The 17858-nt window shown below is 51.1% G+C and overlaps 1 protein-coding gene across 5 annotated transcripts in view; it reads left to right on the top strand.

Moving 5' to 3' along the window:
* TRAF3 (TNF receptor associated factor 3) overlaps positions 1–17858 on the top strand; it is a 131482-nt gene that overhangs the window by 44579 nt on the left and 69045 nt on the right. For 3 of the 5 annotated variants that reach the window (XM_066274763.1, XM_066274764.1, XM_066274765.1), the window contains exon 2: positions 9815–9997. The exons of 1 other annotated variant lie outside the window; for it this stretch is intronic. The gene's annotated coding sequence lies outside the window, so the exon portion shown is untranslated. The remainder of the gene's footprint in view (positions 1–9814; positions 9998–17858) is intronic. One more of the 5 variants, XM_066274766.1, reaches the window with a different exon arrangement.

The raw sequence follows: 17858 nt of genomic DNA, 5'->3' as shown, positions 1-17858 counted from the left end.
ATATAAAAAATACCTGGCAGTACTGTCTTTGTTCACATGGATGACATTTAGGGAATTGGAAATGTTTGATTTCGTAGAATGTGCGTCTATCGTGTTTTACATGTTTGCATCTGTATTGTGTGCATACACATCAAGTTTCCAAGTGGGCCTTCAGAGTATTTTAGTATATTATGGAGGATTTTTAAAAGGTCTGGAAATGTGCTATGTGCTTAATTGCTTAGATATTTTCTTTTCCTGGGATTTTGAAAAATAAAACAGCACTGGCTATCACGTGGGAAATGGTCAATGGACACAATACTGTAAGATTTTCCGTAGAGACAGTTAAATTCCCAGCGGGGCACAATGGGAAGGCTCCATTAACGTGTTAGATGGTATCATAATTTTGGAAAAACCATTTCACTGTAAGGGTGTTGACAAAAACTGAAGCCGTCTCTGCCCAGTTTTGATAGTGCTTAGCTCTATGGGTAGCAAGTTGATGCAGCATCAAAACCGATGTAAAATTACCTATGTTGTCAGTATGCAGATTTTCTGTATTTAGTATTTAAACTACAAAACTTACCAATCCTGACTAATTTGAAATACAGTAGCATAAAAAGAATTAGACCGACCAAACTGAAAAAAATGTGTGCATACCTAAAGTAGTTTCTTTTCTTGATTTTGGTTAAGTTAACAGAAGTATCTTCACATCTATAATTTCTGGTAACTTAATGAGAACACGCTGAACTTTTGGGTCACAATAAATTTCCCATTATGTAAAATATCTTGCACACTGGCTGACTCATTGTGAGTGATGAGTAGACACGATCCTCTTCCGATGGAAAATAGAAACACATTATTGTAATGATGTCAGCCAATTATAGAACTGTGCTTTCAGAGTTACCACGTTGTTTTCTCTTGGCTGGGTCCTTGAAAACTTTGAGGTGGACAGGCCACCGTGGGAACAAATTGGGAGCTCTTCCGTTTTGTGTAGAGGATGTAGTCTTTCTCTAATTAGTTTATTTTATGCAGAGGCCTATTTGTGAGTTTTATGTTTGGTTGGTGAATGTGTTTTCTTTGACTTCATGGACTTCAAGCCTTGTAAATATTTCTGTGTCTTAAAAGCCCCCAAGTGCTTTTTATTTATTTCATTGTAGAACTAAGTAAATGAATGCTTTCTGGTGGTAGTAATGGGGTGGATAGTTTTTCTAGTGATATTCTTTGATGTTTAAAAGTGCTACAGTTTGGCCCTGGCTTAGTGGTAGAGCATTGGCCCTCCATATGGATGTCCTGGGTTCGATTACCGGCCAGGGCACACAGGAGAGGCACCCATCTGCTTCTCCACCTCTTCCCCTCTCGCTTCTCTCTCTTTCCACCTCCCGCAGCCATGGCTCAATTGAAGCAAGTTGGCCCTGGCCGCTGAGGATGGCTCCATGGCCTCTGCCTCAGGTGCTAAGAAGAGCTCAGTTGCTGTGCAATGTAGCAACACGCCAGATGGGCAGAGCATTGCCCAGTTAGTGGGCTTGCTGGATGGATCACACTGTGGCGCATGCCTCCCCTCCTCTCACTGAATAAAAATAAATAAAAGTGCTACATTTATATGTGTGTGTGTGTGTGTGTGCAATTGATACTTGACATTAAAGTTAAAATCAGTTTTTTTCTTGAAGAGCCTTGGTCAGTTAGCTCAGTTGGATAGGGTGTTGTCCCAAAACACCCGTGGTTGCAGGTTTGATCCCTGGGAAGTGACCAATGAGTGTACAACTAAGTAGAACAACAAATGAACACTTCTCTCCCTCCCTCTCTCTCCCCTTCCTCTCCCTTTCCTCTCCCCCTCCCTCTCCCCCTCCTTCCCCCTCTCCCTCTCCCTCTCCCTCTCCCCCCTTCCTTCCTCTTTGTCACTCTAAAATCAATCAATCCATAAAAAAAATAAAATAAAGAAAAATTGAACTCTGAGATCTTGGGGGAGAAAAAATGACCAAAAACAGTGATAACTTGTTTTGAACAATGAGAAGCTTGTTTAACATTATTTGGAAGGGGTTACCCTCAAAATAATGCATATTGGGGGGCATAATTTTCCCTTTTTTTTGTTTCTTTCTTTGAGATGGTGAGCTGTATATCATTAAGTGCTGTTTTGTTTTTTTTAATTTTTTTTTTTTTTTGTATTTTTCTGAAGCTGGAAACGGGGAGAGACAGTCAGACAGACTCCCGCATGCGCCCAACCAGGATCCACCTGGCACGCCCACCAGGGGGCGATGCTCTGCCCACCAGGGGGTGATGCTCTGCCCCTCTGGGGTGTCGCTCTGCCGCGACCAGAGCCACTCTAGTGCCTGGGGCAGAGGCCAAGGAGCCATCCCCAGCTCCCGGGCCATCTTTGCTCCAATGGAGCCTTGGCTGTGGGAGGGGAAGAGAGAGACAGGGAGGAAGGGGAGGGTGGAGAAGCAAATGGGCGCTTCTCCTATGTGCCCTGGCTGGGAATCGAACCCGGGTCCCCCGCACGCCAGGCCGATGCTCTACCGCTGAGCCAACCAGCCAGGGCCATTAAGTGATGTTAATTCAGACATTTGGCCTTAGACTGGATTGTATCGGCTTTTAAAAAAATAACTGTGTTGAGATGGTCACATCCTGTCACTTCACCTGTGTGCCCTGCTCATTGGTTTTTAGCATCTTCAGAGTTTGTGCAGCCGCGGCCTGTAGTGGGCATCAGCGGAACCGTGGACCCCGTGGCCCTGTGCCTGCCATCCATCGTTCACTCAGCATCACGTTCTCAGTGCACAGTAGCCGCCTGTCAGTGGGTTGTTTTCTGTTGTTGTTGCCAGTCATATATTCCACTCTGTAGACGGACCACATTTTATGTATCTGTGAATCCATCGACAGGCATTTGGGTTGTTATGACTAGTGCCCCTGGGAACAGTTGCGTGCGCAAGTTTTTGTGTGCACGTTTTCGTTTTCTTGTGGGCGTGGACCGGGGCCATGCACCCGCTGGGGAGGCTGCTTTTGCGTGTCTCTGTTGGTTCTGGTTTGTGTGCGCAGAGAAGGCTCTGCTACTTGTAACTGCTGCTTCTCTGACCTTTGCTGGCGACTCCTGTTTTTATATGCTAAGAGGTCCCTGGACACCCTGCTGCCTGCAGAATTGTCGCATCTTTCTTTCCTAAGACCTGATGACATGTGGTGGTCATCACAGGGTCTTATCAGATAAGTGTCCTGTTCCAGTGTTGGCAGATAATGAAGTCTGTTCTGTGTCTGAGTCAGTTAAATCTTGTCTGTATCTTCTGTTTTTCTCTCCTTCTCCCCTACTCCCCCTTCTCGGGGACTGGCTTGGTTCTCTGGGCCCAGCAGCAGGGAGTAGTGACGGTGACTTGTCTGTATTTTCCCTTCAGTGGCAGTGGGCTGCTCCTTTGGCTTTATTTCTTGGGAATTTGGGGAACCGGGTTGCCTATTTTTGAAGTAATAAACACCTTACCATCCTAGGGATACTCTTGAGCATTTTGTTAAATGAGACCTACAGGGATGTTTCCATGATTTGTTTCAAATTCATGCAAATGTGCATTAATGCTGTCAGCTAATTGCCTGAGTTAGATTATGAATTTCATTACTGCTGTTTAATTAAGGAGCAGATTCTGCCATGGTCATTCCAGTTAGTGGGGAGAGTCCTGAAGGTCTATCATCATGTATTTAAACCCAGGGGGGCTTGGAAAAAATTTAGTGCTCTGTGGATATTGGCTGCATTTTGTAAGAGTCGTGCCTCATGTTTTGAGAATCGTATGTCTGCAACTGGAAACCTTTCACGGCCTCACATCAGTTAAGAGGGAGGAAGAGCTTACTCCTTCCTGTAGACCAGGGTCCCAGGTCCCAGGGGGCCCGCAGCTGGTCGGAAAAGGTCAGTGCTGCAGGGAGTTAGAGTGCCTGCCCTTTCTGCTCCGCTCCACACTGTGGGCCGAGGGGAAGGAGGGTGTGTAGAGACAGGTGCTGCCCGCACCAGGTGGTGCCAAGTGCAGAGCCCCAGACAGCTAGCTGGCACAGCATTGCCTGGCACTCTGCGTCGTGGGGCACGCAGCACAGCACTGTGGGGCACAGCATCGTGGGGTGCACAGCACAGCATTGTTGGGCGCACAGCTTCATGGGGCACGCAGCACAGCACTGTGGGGCACAGCTTCATGAGGCACACAGCACAGCACTGTGGGGCACAGCGTCGTGGGGCGCACAGCACAGCGTCGTGGGGTGCACAGCAGTGCGCTGGAATATTTCTCCTGTATGAGCCGCTGCCACCTCCTGTTTATAAGGTCTCTAACGTGGGATGATAGGGAGCCCCTACCCGTGCACAGAACCGTGGTTTTCAGATGGTTCGATGGAAGCAGTTTGGATGGCCCTGTTGTGGGCTCCTCATCACCCCCTCCTCTGACCTTCAGCCACCGACCCTAGAGCCCCTCACTCCCCCACCGGTTCGCATTACCTCCAGCGGAGTTGGGAGTTCTCACTGCTGGGCGGACAGGGAGTCTGGGCCCCTGGCAGCTGCTGACCCCACCCCTCTAGGACACTGTCTGTTCCAGGGGGCACAAGTCTTGATATAAGACCCCTGCCAGCTCCTCCCTTCACTCCTGGGAAAGCCCACATGGGCCAGAGCACAGGGCTCTGGCTCCTGGGGCTCAGGGTCTCGGACTGATCAGGAGGGTGGGAGAGTGTGCTACCACGCTGGGCCAGGCCGCCTGGGGCCCCAGGGGAGACTGCCACAGAGAATCAGCCTTGATCTCGGATTTGAAAGGCAGAGAGTTGTAGGGGAGAGCCCAGCCCTGAATGTGCCCAGGGGCATCTGGTACAAGTTCCTGTGAGGCTGCTGCACCACTGTAGTGAGTCTACAAAGCGCCGTGATGGCAAAGAGGAGCTTCCTCAGCTCGCGGCCTTCCCTCTGATCACCCACCTCGTGCTGCGAGGTCCTCTGGTCCGCCAGGAATGTACCGGGCTTAACATACTCATTTATTCACATCTCGCCTATTTGAGAGATCAGGGTCAGAAAGCTGCAGTGTTTCCACAGATCTGATCCCCCACCCACCCCCACCCCCGAGTCGAGCCCCAGGGAAGCGTCGTCCTTTCTGTTTGGTGTTAATGGACTTCGGCTAGTGCTTAGAACTCCACCAGCTGTGGCAGGCGGAGTCCGCCGGGGCTGAGTGCTGGCTATTCCACCCAGACTGTAACTTAAGTATCTCTGTGCCTCGGTTTGCACAGCTGTGAGGCAGAGAGGATGCTGGTACCCACCTCACAGAGGGACAGGTGGGGCGGGCAGTGGTAGCTGAGCTATGAGCTACGGGGGCCAGGTGCAGTGACGTCACTGTCCTGTGGTGTGGTGACCACTAGGGATAACAGCCCGGAGGAAGGGCCCTGCCGCTGGGGTGGGAGGGAGCCTGTGATGAGTCACGGGGAGGGGGTTCCGGAGTCTGTGCTGGGGGGTTAGGCAGAGGCAGCACGGTGTTTTCAGGGTACCACCTGTCGTTCCGTGGTACTGGACCAAGGGGTGACCGGTGCACTCCTTACCCTGTTTATCCCCTCACCGGTTCCCTCCCCAGCCCCTGCTCATCCTCAGGCGGGCCCCATGTGGGGGCTAGAACACAGTGCTGCTGAGTGGGAGCCCCACAGGAGTCCCCACCAGGGGCGGTTCATCGCCAGAGTCGCAGGAGGACAGCTGCTGCCTGTTGAAGGCTCTCGGTTGGTGCCACCCCGCGCAGTCCCGGGTCTGCCCCTGCGCAGTGCTCAGGCATCAGTTGGTCACGGTGGTGGCAGTGACCGCCCAGGCTCCTCAGAGCAGAGCCGCACTCGCTGAGGATTCTAAGGTGCCCAGCTGGGGGCCATGTGCCCACGTTGAGGGTGTTGTCCGTCACCTCCCTGTCCCAGGCGAGCACCGTGCTTCAGCCCTGTTCCTGTCCCTTCTGCGCAGAGCCTCCCCTGGACCTCCGCGAGCTCCGGCTCTGCCCCCGGGCGTGCTGCTCCTCCTTGGGATCGGAAGGACTCTTTCGCCATTAGTCCCCCCACCCCCAGTGCCTGTCCCCGTCCGACTGTGACGTCTGCCTCATGCAGCACGCCCAGCAGATCAAACGAAGGAACGAAAATTAAAGGCTGCTTAGTGAGCACGCCACTACTCGAGCCTAAGTCCCTTTTCCTGAATTTGGTTTGTCTTTTTTTTTTCTTTCTGAATTGGCAGTGGTTTAATATTTCAAGTGCTCTAACCACATAATGGTTTCTGCTGCCCCGTGAGGGCGGCTGGGTGTGGAGGGGGTGGCTGCCCACAGAGGAACTGGAAGTGCTCGCTGTACTTGCCCTTTCTGGACTGCCGGCTGGTCCCAGCAGCCCCTGGGCAGGGGCTCTGAGGCTGGTGCTGAGCAGCAGGTGGGAGGAGCCTCCCTGGCAGCCCAGGGACACTGGAGCCCGTGTGCCGGCTGGCGTGCGTGTTTCCTCGAGTTCAGCAGTCTTAGCACCCTGCCTGGTGCAGGCTGTCTGCTGGTGAAGACCACAGACCAGCCGGCCTCTAGGGAACAGGTTGGAAATCTAGAACACCCCTCCTCCTGCCCCCGTGCCGCTGCCAGGTATTTGCAACATTTTTTAGAGGAACGCACAGTAATCTTTGTGATTCGAGGCAGCTTGCTGTGCCAAGGAGTCTCTCCCCTGCACTCTGGCATGCGAGATTGGTAGCTTTCCGAAAGACTGCAATGCAGCGGTTCCCGAAGTCTCCGTTAACGTGGGGACAGTGGCGGGGAGGTCCCCTGTGCCCCTTCAGAGCCATGACTGGGGGCCTGGGGCCTGCTGTGTGAGGCAGGAGATGGGGAAGGCCGTGAGCGCCTCCCAGGCCCTAGCCAGCTGGTGGCGAGGAAGGGTGCAGCGTCCGTCCGTCCGTGGAGGCTGAGGCCAGCGCAGCGGGACCTGCTGCAGCCTCTGTGCGTGGCTGGCGCGCGGGCCTCCTGGGGATGCGACACTGAAGATGCCTCTGCAGCTCGTGCACGGAGGTCTTGCTGTCCCCGCTGTTCGGCGGCGTGGGGGAAGGTGAGGGACTTCACCGAGCATGCCTCCTGTGTGCGCAGAATGCGTGCGTTCATGTACGAGTGTCCTTAGGAACAAAGGCGGAGAATGAGGGTCGAACAGATCTCATCCGAACCAAAGAGGTAAAACTTCGGTTTCTTACTAAGGACCATTTGGACGTTTGAAGGGTTACCTTATTTAGTGTGGGCATATGCCCATGGAATAAATCATTGAAGGTGTTCTTTAGAGAGATCTGCTTTTTCCCTTTGACTTGCTAAGTAAACATGGTGGAATTTTAGAGCTGTAGAGGCAACGCAGCATGTGTGTTTCTTTTTTTTTTTTTTTTTTCATTTTTCTGAAGCTGGAAACAGGGAGAGACAGTCAGACAGACTCCCGCATGCGCCCGACCGGGATCCACCCGGCACGCCCACCAGGGGCGACGCTCTGCCCATCCTGGGCGTCGCCATGTTGCGACCAGAGCCACTCTAGCGCCTGAGGCAGAGGCCACAGAGCCATCCCCAGCGCCCGGGCCATCTTTGCTCCAATGGAGCCTTGGCTGCGGGAGGGGACGAGAGAGACAGAGAGGAAAGCGCGGCGGAGGGGTGGAGAAGCAAATGGGCGCTTCTCCTGTGTGCCCTGGCCGGGAATCGAACCCAGGTCCTCCTCACGCTAGGCCGACGCTCTACCGCTGAGCCAACCGGCCAGGGCAATGTGTGTTTCTTTACCTGAAGCAACATGACGCTTCCATGGATCTGCTGAACAGAATCTCAGCCATATGGCGCTGGTAACAAAGTCTAACGGCCTCCTCGCTTCTTATTTGCCTTTCTATGAGCGTGCTATCCTGGGACGGCCGGGGCAGACTCCGCCTCCACTGTTTGCCTACGAGGGAGGCTGAGAGTCAGAGCTCAGATTTGTTGTTTGGCTATGACTTTGTGGCCCCAAACTGTATTAAACACATTAGGAGTGGCAATTTAATATGCCCCAACGCCAAGAACTAGAGTGCTGGGGTTACCATGGCAACCACTTTGCCTTCCACAAAGCTTATGAATGGGGTTCTGAACTGTGTCTGGTGTTTAAGTTGAGAGGTTCCAGCTGAGAGGCTGCAGTCACGATGAGTGTGAATAAATTCAGCTGCCCGTGTGCAGCGAGCATGTCCTTTCTCTGTGGACCGGGGTTGTCCGTGCAGCTCTCAGTTCTTTCTCTGGTGTGAGTGACACCGGCCTGGGCCTCTCGGTTCCTGGAAACAGCCTGTGGCTGAGACGTGGTTTTCAGTGCAGGTTGGAGGTCCAGCCTGGGTGAGCACCACAGCCCATACCTCAGCCTGCAGCGGCGTGGCGTGTGCCTGCGTGGCCTGGCCGGGCGTCTCCCCGCGTCCACAGCCGCTCTCCAGCCACACGCTGCGCTGTGGGGCAGGGGCCCAGCCTATTGCTGGCCCTGCGTGCTCTGAGGGCTGTTTTGAAGGGGGAGGCCCTCGTCGGAAAGACCCGTGTCCAAATGCCAGTTTCTGAGAGTCACAAAGAAAGGCCCATTTCTCTGCCGCCAAAGGATGGCTTGCTGTTTGTTGGAGATATGTGTGGCATCGTGTCTTTGAAAACCAGTTCCCCTTGTGTATTTAAACTGTATCGAGTGTCTTGACTGCATGGAACTGTAGTGTCTCTTTGTTAATATTTTTCAAAGGCCTCTAACAACCTGGCTGCCTGGGGGCTGAGACCAGAGGAGGCTCTGGGACGGTGGTGGCTGGTCAGGCAGCGGTTCCTACGAGGGCCCAGCCAGGTTCTGGGAGGTCCTGTTGCACTCTGCAGAATTCATTCCCTTCGTGAAGAAACACAGCTCATAAAGTTTAAGGTTTAAACTTGAGCCTGACCCACGGTGGCATAGTGCAGTGATCTCCAGCCTTTTTTGGGCCACAGACCGGTTTAATGTCAGAAAATATTTTCACAGACTGGCCTTTAGGGTGGGACGGATAAATGTATCACGTGACTGAGACAAGCGTCAAGAGTGAGTCTTAGACGGATGTAACAGGGAATCTGGCCTTTTTTTTTTTTTTTTTTTTTTTTTTTTACAGAGAGAGAGATAGACAAAGACAGACAGACAGGAACGGAGAGAGATGAGAAGCATCAATCATTAGTTTTTCATTGCGCGTTGCAACACCTTAGTTGTTCATTGATTGCTTTCTCATATGTGCCTTGACCACGAGCCTTCAGCAGACCGAGTAGCCCCTTGCTGGAGCCAGCAACCTTGGGTTGAAGCTGGTGGGCTTTTGCTCAAACCAGATAAGCCCGTGCTCAAGCTGGCGACCTCGGGGTCTCGAACCTGGGTCCTTTGCATCCCAGTCCAACGCTCTATCCACTGCGCCACCGCCTGGTCAGGTGAATCTGGTCATTTTTTAAAAATAAAACATCGTTCAGACTTATGTATAAATAAAACGGAAATAATGTAAGTTATTCTTTCTCTGCGGACCAGTACCAAATGGCCCACAGACCAGTACCGGTCTGCGGCCTGGGGGTTGGGGACCACTGGCGTAGTGGATAAAGTGTCAACCTGGAATGCTGAGGTCGCCATTCGAGACCCTGGGCTTGCCTGGGTCAAGGCACATAAGAGAAGCAATCAGTGAGCAACTAAAGTAAAGCAACTCTGAATTGATACTTCTCTGTCTACCCCACTCCCCTCGCCTTTTTACACCCTCTGTTTACTTTATGTAAAGTCAATACATAAAACCTTTAAAGTTTACACCTGAAGGCAGATGTAACTTTCAGACTCACTCCAGTGGGCATATTGCAGTGACTCTCTGGCCTCCTTCGGAGTTTTCAACTAATTCAGTCTCTTTATTTTGCAGATGAGGAGACTGAGGCCCAAGGAAGTGACGCCACTGGGTTAAGGTCCCAGAGCAGGTCAGAACCAGACCTGGGATCAGAAACGGCTTCTGACTGCCCTCTCCTAAGGATCGCTTTCCTGACAGAAGAGGTGTGCGCTCAGTGCACTGTCCTCGCCCCGTCAGCGTCAGCGCAGAGACCCTACGGTAGGGGGCAGGGATAGAGTGCTCTTGCTCTTGCCATGGCTTCAGAACCTCTCCCTCCTCTTCCTCCTTGCTCCTGTTATTCACTGACCTCCTGCCGAGAGTGCTGGCATCTCAGGCCCCGCCTGACAGTCCAGGTGACCTCTGCCTGTCCGTGGTGGTGCCCGGTGACCTCTGCCTGTCCGTGGTGGTGCCCGGTGACCTGTGCTTGTCGGTGGTGTCGCAGGGAAGCTGAGTGCCCAGTGGGCACAGAGGGAGGGAGTGGGATGTATATGAACCTGAGTCATCACCTATGATATCAGAGCCGCCATACGATATTTTTTAAGACAAAACCACAAAGCACTACTATCAGGTGCAACTTATAAGTTAGACATTATTATGAGTGATGAGAGATTCCGCTTACCAGGCTTGAAAGACATTGATTTTTAGCCGCACTCCAGTTAACCCAGAATCTTAACTTACACTTCTTCAAGAAGGTTAAGATTTGACTGTAGCACTTACTCAGTTTGAGAGATTTTATTTTCTCGACATGGCCTCAGTGACTCCTCCCCTCCTGCAGCGGCACTTGTGACCGGGAGGCGGGAGGGTCCCTGTTCCTCCCCCGTGACCCTGGGTCGGGTTTTTGACCTGGCTCCCCCATCAGTAAGGCAGAAGTGAGGCCGTGTGACTTCCACACTACGTCTCAGGAAGGGTACAGGCGCTTCCTGGCTTTTCTCCTTGGGACACTTGCTCTGCGGGAGGACCTGTGGCAGTGCCCCCAGGACCCCCGCCAGCAGCCTGCCAGCGTGGGCGCGTGGGCGGCAGTGGGCTCTGCCTCTCTGCCTTTCTCTCTCTGTGGCAGAGGCCCGACGCTGGAGCAGAGGCGTGCTGCCAGCACTGTCCCTGGTCCAGGTCACAACCCAGGGAACCTGTGCACAGGACAAGTGCTGCTTCCTGCCACTCGGCTGGGGGTCGTGTGTTACGCAGCCTGCTTACTGGAATTCTGAGCATGCTCATTCACCAGCACTAGCTGTGCAGTTTTAGGACATGCTACAGGGAAAAAGCGTAAGCAATGAGAGACTTTTGGGATAACTAGCCTTCTGCTTTTTAAATAACGGCTTCTTCAAAGTAATCTGCATACCGTGAACTGCGTCCTGTTGCAGCGTCCAGGCCAGTGGTTGGTCTCCGGTATGTTCCCAGTTGTGCTTCCAGAACATTTTCATCATCCCAAGGGTTCATCAGGCTCCTCGTCCGATTCGCTCACGGACGGATGAGAAGGAAAGATCAGGGTGACCGTCTGTCATGTCAAGCCGTGGTGCCCTGTGTCGAGGGAGGACCCTGTAGGCAGGCACCAGGCCAGGTGTGAGGGTTGAACGTGGCGGCTGACAGGGGGAGCTGGATTGGGCTGCAGCGTCTCTGAGCTGTGCTCTGTGCACTGGGGTTCCTGTCGGGTCTTCCGTAAGCAGTGAGCTTTAAACTGGGCTTTCCCGGAAGAGGTAACCACAGAGGGTTTCAGGGACAGAGACTGCACTGCTCACGGGTGTCTCTGGGCAGGTCTCCCAGGGTGAGAAGGGAGCAGGGTCACAGTCGATGATCCCTCCCCCTTCCCCCGCTGCACACACACGTCCTGTGCTCCTGTCCGCCCTCGGGCGCCTGCTGGTCATTTCCACACCCCTGAAGGCACGGCTCAAAGGGGAAGGGGCCACTAGCAGCACAGACTGGGGGTCAGCATAGTTTTTCCCTGTAAACGTGTTAGGCTCTGCAGGTCCTTCTTGTGTCTCTGCTGCGGTAGACAGTGTGTACACCAGGGAGCGTGCCGCGTTCCGGTCAAATCAGTCACAGCACGGTGGGCTGGCCTTTGCCTGGTGCTGGCCCAGGGGATCCGCCTGCCTGGCCTTGAGTCCTGCCTATCTCCTCCTCAGGCTCTGAGGCAGCTAGGGCATTATCATCGTGCTTAGCCTCTCCCTCCCCTGGAGGCTTCGTGAGGGCGGGAAGCACGTTTCTCATGGTTAGATCTTGGCCCCATAGTAACAGGAACCCAGTAAATGGCTGAATGATATTTGGGGCCTGAAAATGTGGGAGGGCCATCGCAGGTTTGGGAATGGTTGACAAAAACGACAGAGAAGGAATAGGCCAGTGGGCAGATCTAGTAGCACCGGGGTCTCATTGCTCAGTCGGCAGGTGGCAAAGATGGGGAACCCCAGAACAGGGACAATAAGAGAGGAAGGCAGTCCTTAGAAGTCTCTTCTTGGCCCAGGACCAGTGGGTTGCCGCACTTAGGTGAGAGAATTAAATTACCTTTCTCAAGAGAGAACTTCATCAAAAGTCTCAGAAGTAGCCTTTCAGGCAGAGACCCGGGCTGCTTTCAGGTCTTGGGACATTGATTTTTTTCTGGATGTGAGGGGTCATGTGACCTAGAAGCACTACCTGCGTAATCAGATCTCCAACACAGGTGCCTCCGTGTCTAGCCCTTGCATTCCCTGAGTCGTTTGGAGGAGCTGACCCCCCGAGGAAAAGCCGGCCCATTCCTTGTGCACACCCGCCACACCCAGATCATGGGGCGTTCACTAATCTGTGGCAAATGAACAGGCACTGGTATTGGAAACCTGGGACAAACTGAAGCAGAAGTCAGCAGTAAAACCTCATTATACATGTTCTCTGGCTTAGAACAGCAGTTTTCAACCGGTGTGCAGTGAGGATATTTAAAACAGGTAATACCTGACAATTTAGTCAGGGGCACTGACCTCTTTTCCCTTAGATCGTCAAATAAAAAAATGACAAAAGCCAGCAACACAACAGTAGCCATCTGGTGTGAATGAATCAAAATTATACCTGTTTTTATTTTATTTTAGAGAAATCCAGTGATGGAGAGAGATTAGAAGCATCAACTCGTAGTTGCATCACTTTGTAGTTGTTCACTGATTGCTTTCTCATTTGTGCCTTGACTGGTGGGCTCAGGCTGAGCCAGTGACCCGTTGCTCAAGCCAGCAAACCTTGGGGTCACGTCGATGACCCTGTTGTGCTCAAGCTGGCTGACCCCGCTCTCAAGCTGGCGACCTTGGGGTTTTGGGCCTGGGACCTCTGCGTCCCAGGTCGACGCTCTATCCACTGCGTCACCACTGGTCAGGCATACTTTTTTTTTTTAATATAATTTTTGTTGTGCTGCCGAATTTTAGTAATTAGTTTGCGTAGGGCATGAGATGAAAAAGGTTGACACTTGCTGGCTTAGAAGAATAAAAATTAACTGAAGGAGGACAGTATCTTGACTTGTCAAAAAAAAAAGATTAAAAGTAACAAGTTTTCGCACCGAGAAGCCCTGCACAGTTGCAGAGTGCCGTTTCCCAAGCACATCATGAATTACTAGGATTGTTTGCAGGGGTGTTCGGACCAGACTGGAGTAAGCCCCCCTCTTCCGTGCTCCCCTGGCAGCTTGCATGCGGCCATGGGGCGTCTCTGTCATGGGGTGACATTTGTTCCTGAATGACTACCCTGTCACATTGAAACCGTGTCCTTGAGCGCAGCAGACGGGCTTGATACAGCTTGCAGAGAAAAAGGGGGAGGGTGGGGCTTGGTTTCGTGGCCCCACGAGGAGATAGATGCCTCTTCCAGTATTCTCGGCTGTAGGAGACAGAGACTGTGAGGTGTGAAAACCTCAAGAAGTAGTCCTGTTCGGTCTCCCTCCGCGGCCCTCTGTGTAGCTGAAACCCAGTCCCTGGGCGCCGAGGAAGTGTCAGAGCCCAGGCCGGCTGGGCTCCTGCCCAGCTCCGCCGGCCGTGTGCATGTGGCTTGGCCTCTTGTTGGCGGGGGGCTGCCCGCCACACCTCGGGATGGTCCTCCTGTAGCCCCTGCCGTGTGGCTTGTTGCCCAGGGTACTGGAGCCTTCCTTAGCTTACAACCTGCACTCGGAACCCACAGTTCCTAGGACATGGTTTCCCTGTTTTTTCATTCTGCCTGGGACTTTGAAAATGCCTCCTCGTGCCAGTGGATGGTTTGATCACCGTCGTTAGGAGTGGTACGGCTCATTTACCTTCACATCTGCCCATCTAGGCCTGACCTGTGGTGGCGCAGTGGATAAAGCGTCGACCTGGGAGTGCTGAGGTCGCCGGTTCGAAACCCTGGGCTTGCCTGGTCAAGGCACATATGGGAGTTGATGCTTCCAGCTCCTCCCCCCTGTCTCTCTCTCCTCTCTCTTTCTCCCTCTCTCTCTCCTCTCTAAAATGAATGAATAAAATTAAAAAACAACAACAGAAAAACATCTGCCCATCTAAAAGTTCTGGTTATCATGGTAGTTTTGAACAAGAGCATCTATTATGAGTTGTTGAAAAACAGCTCTTGGTATCACCTTTAATACAGATATTCCTAAAGTATAATTTATTCCTGGAAGTGAACTGCTAGAGAGGTTTAGTTTGTTGCTTGGAAAAGGAATGTGAGAACACAAACATCATTTAAAAATTTTTTTTCTGTTTATTGGTTTTTAGAAAGAGAGGAAGGGAGAAAGGGAAACATCAGTTCGCTGCTCTACTTTTTTATGCATTCATTGGTTGATTCTTGTATGTGCCCCAGCTGGGATTGAACCTACAGCCTCAGCATGTCCATACTCCGACCAACTGAGCTACCTGGCCACAGTCAAGAAAAGTGTTTTTTTGTTGTTGATGTTGTTTTTTAACAAATACATATTCTAAGCTCTGGGCCAACAACTTATTTAATTAATTATCAAGCACTAATATTTATTGATATAATATACTTACTTTATAGATATACTTCTATGTACTCCAATATCCTCATGCTTGATCTATATATTTGTGTATGTGTGTGTGTATATACTAATTAATATCAAGCTGAAATACAGCAGAAAGTTTAATACCCTAGAATTGTATTGGAATTCTTTTCCCTTATATAACTTATAAAATGAATTACTGAATTGATGTTCAATACTGAGCCACTTTTTAAACATTTGAATAAATTTTTTTTTTTTTCATTTTTCTGAAGCTGGAAACAGGGAGAGACAGTCAGACAGACTCCCGCATGCGCCCGACTGGGATCCACCCGGCACGCCCACCAGGGGCGACGCTCTGCCTACCAGGGGGCGATGCTCTGCCCATCCTGGGCGTCGCCATGTTGCGACCAGAGCCACTCTAGCGCCTGAGGCAGAGGCCACAGAGCCATCCCCAGCGCCCGGGCTATCTTTGCTCCAATGGAGCCTTGGCTGCGGGAGGGGAAGAGAGAGACAGAGAGGAAAGTGCGGCGGAGGGGTGGAGAAGCAAATGGGCGCTTCTCCTGTGTGCCCTGGCCGGGAATCGAACCCGGGTCCTCCGCACGCTAGGCCGACGCTCTACCGCTGAGCCAACCGGCCAGGGCTGAATAAAATTTTTTTTGTTAACGGTACCGGGGTTACCTTGGTTAATAAGATCATCTAGGTTTTCAAGTGTACAATTCCATAATGCATCATCTGTATAGTGGACCCCTCTACCCTTTCCTCCCCCCACTCCCCTTCCCCGTGGTGACCACCGTGCTGTTGTCTGTGTCCATCAGTTTCTGTTTGTTTGTTGCTTTCTGTTTTCTATCCCACGTATGAGTGAAATCATACAGTTCTTGACTTTTTTGGTCTGACTTATTTTGCTTAGTTAGCATAATAGTCTGAACAAGGTCCATCCGTGTTGTTGCGAATGGCACTATTTTACCCTTTCTTGTGGCTGAGTAGTATTCCATTGTATATATTACTACATCTTTTGGGTTTTTTTCTATTGATTTGACAGAGAGAGAGAAAAGGAGGGGGAGAGAGAGAGAAAGAGAAGCATCAACTCATTGTTCCACTTCGTTGTTTCATTCAGTTGTGCGCTCAGTGGTTGCTTCTCGCACATGCCTTGACCTGGATCAAACCTGTGACCTCAGCGTGCCAGGGTGAGGACGCCCCATCCCCTGAGCCATCTGCCCAGGGGCGTACACATCTTCTTTAGCTACTCAACTCTCAGAGACACTTGGGTTATTTCCCTGTCGTGGCTACTGTGAATAATGCTGCAGTGAACATAGGGGTGCATCTATCTTTACAAATAAATGTTTTTGAGTTTTCGGGTAGATACCCAGAAGAGGGATTGCTGGGCCATATGATAGATAACTCTATTTTTAATTTTTTGAGGAAGCTCTGTACGGTTTTCCATAGTGGCTGCACCAGTTTACATTCCCACCAGCAGTGGATGAGGGTTCCTTTTTCTCCACAGCCTCTCCAGCACTTGTTATTACCTGTCTGGTTGATAACAGCCAATCTAACAGGTGTGAGGTGGTATCTCACTGTGGTTTAGATTTACATTTCCCTGATAGCTAGTCAAGTTGAGCATGTTTCATTTATCCATTGGCCATGTGTCTTATCTCGGAAGAAGTGTCTGTTCAGGTCTTCTGCCCATTTTATAATTGGATTATTTGGGGGTTTTTATTGCTAAGTTGTATGGGTTCTTTATATATTTTGGATGTTGCCTGACCTGTGGTGGCGCAGTGGATAAAGTATCGACCTGGAAATGCTGAGGTCGCCGGTTCGAAACCCTGGGCTTGCCTGGTCAAGGCACATATGGGAGTTGATGCTTCCAGCTCCTTCCCCCTATCTCTCTCTGTCTCTCTATCTCTCCTTTCTAAAATGAATAAATAAAAATAAAAAATAAAATAAAAATATATATTTTGGATGTTAACTGCTTAATTGGAAGTATCATTTGCAAATACCTTCTCACATTCCATGGTTGCTTTATTTTGTTTTGTTTTGATGGTTTATTTTGTTTTTGTTTTGATGGTTTATTTTGTTTTGTTTTGATGGTTTATTTTGTTTTGTTTTGATGGTTTATTTTGTTTTTGTTTTGATGGTTTATTTTGCTGTGCAGAGGCTTTTTAGTTTTATTTTTGGTGGGTTTTTTTTTAATCAATGAAGCTTTTTAGTTTAATACAGTTCCATTCATTTATTTTTGCTTTTATGTCCCTTGCCTTTGAAGTCAAATCCATAAAATTGTCTCTGAGACCAAGGTCCATGAGTTCAGTGCCTGTGTTTTCTTCCGGGAAATACATTGTTTCACATCTTCTATTTCGGTCATTGAGTTAATTTGTGTGTGTAGTGACAAACAGCAGTCCGGTTTCATTTTTTTTTTTTTTTGCTTAGCACTTGTTTGTTTGTTTTTTTACTGTGCTTACCTGTGTTTATAATTTTAAAAAACTTCAGAAATAGTTCATTTCTACCGATTCTCCGGGTTGTGGCTTGAACGTCCTCTCTCAGGGAGGCCTTGATAAATGGTGTGTCATGCGTGCACACGCCCTTACTGTGCCTGGCCCTCTCGTCACCAGCCACCTCTCTGGGGAGGGTGCCTGGCCTGTGCCCACGCCCTGGCGCTGTGGCTGCTTGGCCGCGGCTCTCGGTGTGCTGGGACTCGCCTTGCCACTGGGCCTGGCCACGGCGAGGATAGTGTCCACAGTGGGCCCTTCCTCCTTTGTTCTTCCCCAGGTTCTTTTTCGTGCAAGTGAACAAAGTTGTGTTGCAAATTTAATCAGCTCCTTCTAATTGTAGTGTAGAGATTTTTTTTTTTTTCTGAAGCCGGAAATGGGGAGAGACAGTCAGACAGCCTCCTGCATGCGCCCGACCGGGATCCACCCAGCATGCCCACCAGGGGGCGATGCTCTGCCCCTCCGGGGCGTCACTCTGTTCTGACCAGAGCCACTCTAGCGCCTGAGGCAGAGGCCAAGGAGCCATCCCCAGCACCCGGGCCATCTTTGCTCCAATGGAACCTCGGCTGCGGGAGGGGAAGAGAGAGACAGAGAGGAAGGAGAGGGGGAGGGGTGGAGAAGCAGATGGGCGCTTCTCCTGTGTGCCCTGGCCGGGAATCGAACCCAGGACTTCTGCACTCCAGGCCGA

The sequence above is a fragment of the Saccopteryx bilineata genome, chromosome 4, assembly GCF_036850765.1.
Source record: "Saccopteryx bilineata isolate mSacBil1 chromosome 4, mSacBil1_pri_phased_curated, whole genome shotgun sequence".
Classification (NCBI taxonomy): Eukaryota; Metazoa; Chordata; class Mammalia; order Chiroptera; family Emballonuridae; genus Saccopteryx; species Saccopteryx bilineata.
The sequence above is the reverse complement of the archived record's forward strand: the minus strand, read 5'-3'. Positions and strand labels throughout refer to the sequence as shown.